Source organism: Saccostrea cucullata, unplaced genomic scaffold (assembly GCF_032062105.1).
Source record: "Saccostrea cucullata isolate Sc308-1 unplaced genomic scaffold, CSIRO_AGI_Scuc_v1 ctg12147, whole genome shotgun sequence".
Taxonomy (NCBI): Eukaryota; Metazoa; Mollusca; class Bivalvia; order Ostreida; family Ostreidae; genus Saccostrea; species Saccostrea cuccullata.
The window spans coordinates 24,632-31,175 of NW_026933002.1; the positions used below are offsets into that span (position 1 = coordinate 24,632).

Genomic DNA, 6,544 nt, shown 5'->3' on the forward strand with positions numbered 1-6,544 from the left:
CCATGCTCGTAAACAAACAAAGGCCTTTACAACTGACCAAAACCAATCATCAAAACGTTGCTAACAGTTTCCTACGGCCACACTCTCTCCCTGTCCTCTAATCTATCAACACATTGATAATTAGACGGATTTGCAATCTGATCGAAATACTAATCGGTGACTATAGAACCTCGCAATACACAAATATCTACCACCTGCTGCTCTTCTATTTGAATGGCTCGACGACTAAATAGACGGAGTAAACAAATCAAAAGTGCTAAACGCACCTGTAATTATCTACGGGGAGTTTAAGCTCATTGCAAAAAAACCATGACCACCGGGGAAAAGTTTGCTCTAAATCTATCAAGATACAACTTATCCGAACATGAACTTTCCTTACTGAGCAAAGGCTTGAAATTCATTCCAACGCCTAAAAGGAGCAATGCTAAGAACATACTTCTCAAAGACTTTGAGGAATTTGCTAGAAAACTCAGATGCAAATTCCACTTTGATACCGGAGACAACACTACAATTCACCCCTTTAAAACGAAATCTGGCTACAAACCGCCATTTACATGTAGCAAACTCGAGGAATGTATAAATAAAACAAAATTGGAACTTTCCTCAATGGACATTGTAAAAAAGAAATCGAACATCTCTGAGTCTGAAAAAGCAGCTATTTTATCTCTTAAAAATAACAACGACATTGTTATAAAAAAAACCGATAAAAGCAACACAATTGTCATCATGAACAAGGATCAGTATGTCTTAGAAGCACAACTCCAACTGCAATCTAAACACTATATGTAAGTATCTGAACCCAACATGCTTAAACTGCATGACAGCATTCAAAATAAATTTTCCGAAATGCATTCTGATGGGTCAATTGACAAAGATACTTATAAGTTTATTAATGACAAAAAACCTTCACTAAAATGTGGGCACTTATACCTTTTACCTAAAACCAACAAAATACCAGCAAACATTTACAATGCTCTAATAAACGGTTAGTGCAGCTTTAGGAAATTACCACCTGGTAGACCAATTATCTCGCAATGCGATATGCTAACTAGTAAAATAGGACAATATTGCAATTACTTTCTTGTACCTATTGTAAAAAAACAATCAACTTATATTAAAGACACAACGGACTTTTTCACCTAAGTCGAAGCCCTTACACTGCCAACCAACGCATTATTAATTACTTATGATGTGACGAGCATGTACACAAACATGGAATTCAACGAACCTCTTTCATCTGCGAATGAGGCTTACACACAGGCCAATAAAACGCAATTAGACATTCCATATCCTTACCCTGAGGATCTTAACGTCTTACTGAAATACGTCTTGGAAAACAATTACTTTGAATTTGATGGAAAATATTACAAACAAATAATAGGAGCAAGTATGGGGGCAGTCCCCAGTCCGAAGATCTGTGACATCAGAATATATCAAATCACACAGCATATTATAATGGCACAATTTCGTCATGCAAACAAAATTGTCTTCCAAGGCAGATACCGTGATGACGGTTTCATAATATTCAATGGAACGCAACAGAGATAGAAGAATTCTTCAATATCGGCAATCACTGTCACAAGCATCTAAGATTTACATTTGAAATTTCTCCATCTGCTGTAAAACTCCTTGATACTACAGTTTACAAGGGACCTAAACAAAATCTTAACAAACTTGATATCAAGGCGTTTATCAAACCAAGAAATAATTTTCAATATCTACACAGACAGAGCGCTCATAGCCCAGCTGTGTTTAAAGGATTCATTAAAGGAGAATGCATTAGACATGCAAGAAATACTACCGACCCTGAAATATTACATGTAACACAATGTCTTCAAGGCGCACTAATCAAAGCGAGGCTACTCTACTTCGGAAATTGATCCTACTATCGAAGAAACGATCAACACAAACCGATCAAAACTCATCATCAAACACAATACAGAACAGCCATTTCGTAACCCTACAGTGCTGGTTACTAAATAAATTAATTTAACCCTTGCATTTAGGGACTGAAGAAACGAATTCTAAAATATTGGAACACCATTCTTAGAAATCGAGAATGCAAAACTTTTTTTAATTCTCAACTAATCATAGCTTACAGCAAACACAATAATATAGGTGACGAAATAATCCGATCTCACCTAAAACAAACACCATGTTTAATGTCCGTGGCCCCTGTTGAGGCTTCTTAATAGCATAAACACTCTACAACTACTTGCATATTAATATGCTTTATGAAAAAAACATATCTAATAGAAGTGTGGTTTGGAGTGTCGGGTCCTAATAAATCTCTTAAAAGTTTGGTTGATTTATGTCGCTTATTTTCACAATTAAATACACAAACTAAAATGTGAACGCTATAACTGTGTTATTGTGAAAAATATCTTTGAAGGTGAATTACATAAAACAAAAATATTTATGAAAGAAAAAACAAGGATAAAGTAAAGATTCAATTTTTATAAAAGTGTTTTAATACAATGACCATTTTATATGTTTTAGTATTTATATTTACGTGTTTCGTTTAGAAGGGTTTATTTATTATACAATGTCATATAATGTTGCCATCAGGGTACATATATTTCAAGTACCAATTTCCTACATTCATATTTTCTGATTATGAATATTTTTAAGTACACAAAAACACGTAGTGTAATCATAAGAAGCTTTGGCCAGTATATTTTTCGAATTCCCAGAAAAAAAATATGAATGCAATGCTACAAATTTCTTTTTCTGTAATTAAGAGAACCCAAAAGCAAATTCATGTTCAAAGTCGCGTTTAAAATAATAAATGTCATATCATACTTGATAAATTTCCTCACAAAAATTTATTGAAAATCAAGTACTGTATAAAACACTTAAACTTGTTAGTTTACGGCAAAACATTTCATACTTGCATATTTCAAGAAAAGTGTTAGCACTTATAAATATGCAGGTGTGAAGCTTCATAAATTTTCAAAAATTAAATTCATTTTATCTATTCATATCAATTATTTGATAAATTGTCCCAAATTAAGCAAATCTACTGTAGTTTTTATAAACTAAACAGTTTGCAATAAACTTATGTCGTCAGATACGGGAATATGGTCAAATTAATGGAGTCATTCATGATATGATAAATCATGGTAGTTTGTGCGAAAATGAACTGTTTTCAGATTTGTAAACATTAAAAAATACACTTAGTGTCTCGGACTCTACATCGTCTAAAATGTAAAAGTGATAAAAATTTACATTGAGAACTGCACACTTATTATGATATGCATCAGATAATTACCCTTTTGTATCCAATAATATCATAAAACAAACATTTTAAATGAAGTGATTATGTTAGTCAATCAGACGTGATCCGGATGGTCGATTGAGACAATGCAGGAAAGACTTGTGTGACACTTGATATGTCAGTCATATAAACTACATCTTATTAATAAACAATAGATACGTTCATTTTGATGCATATATACGGTTAATAGATGCATCCCAGTCTTATCGACGTGATGTACACAGAGTCTGCCATATATGCCTCATATTTACTAACTACAGACTAAAAACTGTATGACAAATCGGATGATTACAGTTTTAATCAACTTTTCGTCTTTATTTAGAAATATATCTACATCACCTCATATGGTGTTTACTTTCTAAACTCAATAGCTATCTCTAAATACAATCAATTTTTTTAATCCTACGCAAGCTATTGAGCTCAAAATTTATTTTATAATGATTTCAACAACCTTGCTTTAAAGGGTTTTTACCATGCATCATGATTTTTTGATATAACAAAGTTTATTTGCTATTAAAATCATCCATCAATTTATTTTTGTTAGAAAATTAATATTTTGGGTGTTTCAGCGATTCAAAGTTTAAATTTCTCAATATGCATATTTTGATCGCCGATGTTGCGCGCCATTGCTCTGACGTCATAGGTGTCAGTCCTGGTCAAGCCAAGTACTAATTGTGTTTACAAAACGGCTCAATGGCTTCGTCTATAAAACCTACTAGAAATTAAATAAATGATAATTGGTTATTCATAGATAATTAGATATAATTAGTGGCGTTTGGATGAAAAATCAGCACAGGAAAGGTTTTAGGAAGTTTTTTTTTACCTGCCAGGGACTTTGTCGGTGCGTGGATTTGTCTCCATTCAGAGCATTCGTTAATGTACGATCACACTTTTTCTGTATTATATAAAATATCTTTTTGATGGAAATAGTATTTTTCAAAAAAATAATTTATCAATAGGCATTTTAAAAGTCCGGCACACACATCATGCACTAAGTTTTGTGAAGTTCGTAATGGCGCACGCCGCCATTGAAGATCGAAGTGTCCTTTCAATCAATTGATTTTCATTGCTGGAACAGATCGAAGATATACAAGATCTGTTTATGTATAATTTATTAAAATAACGAAAAAAAAAGAATAACGACCATTTTTACAATTATTTAAGAAGTCAAACGTTAATAATTCGATCTATTCAGCCGAAGCCAGGAGTTGTCATTAACGGCTTCGTCTTCAATGCTCTGTCCTCCTTTCACGGTATGTCTTTTTGTGTTTATTTTTTTGTTGTAGAAGTTCATACATATAAGATTGAGCATCCATAGCCAAAGTTATATTGTTAATATCAAAATTTCTGCCAACATAGTGGTGTATTCTTTTTATTTCATGCAAATATCTATACAGTAGATGTTTTCTTAGGATACGCTTTACGAGGTCTTATTGCCCATTGACACCTATGACGTTTCAGTACCACGTGACCCCTATCTAATAAGTGGAGATTTTCAATCTGAAGACCCTACATTTCGGACGTATTATGGCTTAAATACGACAGTTTAAAACATTATTTTATAATTAAACGATAATTATATGTTCCAAGGATATAATAGTGTTTAATTTTAAAGAAATTTTGATGCGTGATAAAAACCCTTTAAGCTTCAACATATGTTATAAAGACCTGAATCTTATTGTAAGATAAGATTGGTTTGTACGAGCATTCTGTCCGACAAGTTTCATACCATTTATTAGACCATAACTTTGATACAAAATTATTTAATTTATACATACAAAATATTTGTCTGTCTGCTTTTTATATTTAAATCCGATCAACCTACAATTTTCAAACCGAGACTGGATTCTTACAAGTAGGTTGATAATACAAGGGTATCAAAAAATCTTTTTAACTTCAACAGAAGGGGAATTCTTTAGTCTATAGACTCGATACAATGACTATTTGGTAATGATAGTTTGTTAGAAGTCGAATGTTGTCGGGATAAGCTATTACTTTATACATTGGTCGATTGAGATGCTATCTCCACCATTGTACCTGATCCCATCTTCTGATGCCTATGTATTTTTTTTCTGTTTTCAATAATAAATTTACAATAACATTTTTTATTGAAACACCCACAATGAAATATTTCCTATATTTCTTTTTATAGATATCTTTGTTAATATTATGAGGAAAAAAATCTCCGAAAATATTTTAATTAAGGAAGGAATTATAGATTGGTATTACATACTTATATAAATAGAACTGATTTTAATTTTGTTTTTAGTTTTTGACATTTCAGCTGAAGGTTAAAAAGAGGTTTTCACCTCAAAATCCGATATGGCTGATGCACAGAGTTTGTCCGAACAATATTCTGAGCTGCTCCTCCCGAGTACAGTTATACGTATGATTGTTGCTACCTTTGGAGTACTTGGAACGGTTTTGTTCTTTTGATGTACACAAAATACATAGAGGACAAAACAGGCTGCCGATACTTTATACCAATTCTGGCTCTTGTTGATCTTCTTGGAACTATTTCTAACGTTACTCAGTTTCACTTGGATAACACCATGCACTACACCTACCCTGGTGTATTTTTGTGTAAAACAATGTCATTTTTAATTATTTTTACCGGAGGATTCTCCGCTCATTTGATTCTTGCTATAGCACTGCAGAGGTACTTGATAATATGCCGTCCGTTTGGTAAACAAATGACCGCAAAAATGTGTAGAATTGCCATTTTGATTATATTTCTAATCTGTATGGGCTACGCATCTCCAACTTTGAAATTCAAGGGAATATCGCACAACCTTAAAACACACTTAATGCCACAGGAAATGTTTCTTTCTGTCACATCGACGACGGCACCGATAATTCCAGTGCTATAATACCATACTTAGGAGCTTTACTGTTTTTATCCTCATCAAACATAGTCATCACATCAATTCTCTATATTCCTGTGATCAGAACCATTTATAAAAGACGTTCTCCCGCCAGACGAAAGCAACCAAATAGGAATCCAAAAGAGAACATCAATCAGCGTAACATTCTTACAAAATGAAACCACAACAACGTGATAATGATGAAACAATAAACATTGCAAATACGGAAAGAAGCCCAGAACAAATAGCAAGAAGGAATATCAGTGTCATGTATTTTGTCATTATCATTGTCTACGTCTTGTCGCTTTTGACGTCATTGGGTACACGAATTCACAGCTTTGCAAGAACAGACGAAAGAGAGGATGGGTTCTTCGGTAACATTTACGTTCTCTGTATTCGTTTC

General features: G+C 33.1%; 1 pseudogene; it reads left to right on the forward strand.

Annotated features, from left to right (window-relative positions):
• The first annotated feature begins 5,568 nt into the window (after window positions 1–5,568).
• Window positions 5,569–6,320, forward strand: LOC134236873 (vertebrate ancient opsin-like; annotated as a pseudogene).
• Window positions 6,321–6,544: the final 224 nt, after the last annotated feature.